Below are 946 nucleotides of genomic sequence, written 5' to 3' on the forward strand. Positions count from 1 at the left end.
CAAATACGTATAACTTCATAATGTAAAAGTCTAAGCAAAAAAAAAAAACATTTACTCCCGCCATCAAACGTCTTAGTAAAATCAAATACAAGAATAAAAGGAACTTGATACGAGAAGGGTGTTAACGATAAAAGATAAAAAAAAACACGTTCTATCAGCCAGATAGGTGTAATCTCATCACCCTCTTCTCTCGCCATTCCTTTTACTTTCCCGCCATCTGCCTGATTCGTGACTCAAGTTATGGCCAATTAACCCTTGGCTGTGCGGCTGGCAATTTGCTCCGTAAACCACCCTAACCATTTTTAAAGCATTCTCCCCCGCAAAGCGCCAACCCAATAGCCCACAAACCGCATGGAAAATGATGATATAAACACTACCCTCACCACGCGTTACCAGAACCCTTTGTAATTTAGCTTTCTCTCGCCAAGGGGCCGAACGCAGCGCGACCATATGCATTCGCTGTCATACGGCTTGCGTCTTTCCAAAATCGATTCTTATTCGTAATTAAACTTACTGTAATGGTTCTGTTATTATTGTTATTTTTGTCATAAGGGGTAATTATCAGTAGTATGAGTAATAGTAAGAGGTTTAATAGTTTCAGTATTAGTAGTGGATACATCATTATTATTTTTCTTAAGCACCTTTGAAGATCATTGTTATCATCATCGCATGTTTACCCTTATTGTTATGATTATGAATACCGATCAGTTATTGACACTACCTCACACCTATTGCAAATATGACTAATCGTAACAAATATTTCTTTCACACTGAAAATATTTTTCATTTTTCTCACTCACGAGATATATAAACATAATTAACGAGGTAATGAGCCAAGGGTAAGATTAGATGACAAAAAAAATGGATGAAAAAAATTATAAATAAAACAATTAGCTAAGTACATAGACTAAGGAACAAGATATATCACATACGTATGTGTAAATTC

The 946-nt window shown here is 35.6% G+C and overlaps 1 protein-coding gene across 1 annotated transcript in view; it reads right to left on the minus strand.

Moving 5' to 3' along the window:
* LOC119593884 (U-scoloptoxin(01)-Cw1a-like) overlaps nucleotides 1-946 on the minus strand; it is a gene marked incomplete in the record, with an annotated part of 16,195 nt that overhangs the window by 512 nt on the left and 14,737 nt on the right.

Source organism: Penaeus monodon, chromosome 33 (assembly GCF_015228065.2).
Source record: "Penaeus monodon isolate SGIC_2016 chromosome 33, NSTDA_Pmon_1, whole genome shotgun sequence".
Classification (NCBI taxonomy): domain Eukaryota; kingdom Metazoa; phylum Arthropoda; class Malacostraca; order Decapoda; family Penaeidae; genus Penaeus; species Penaeus monodon.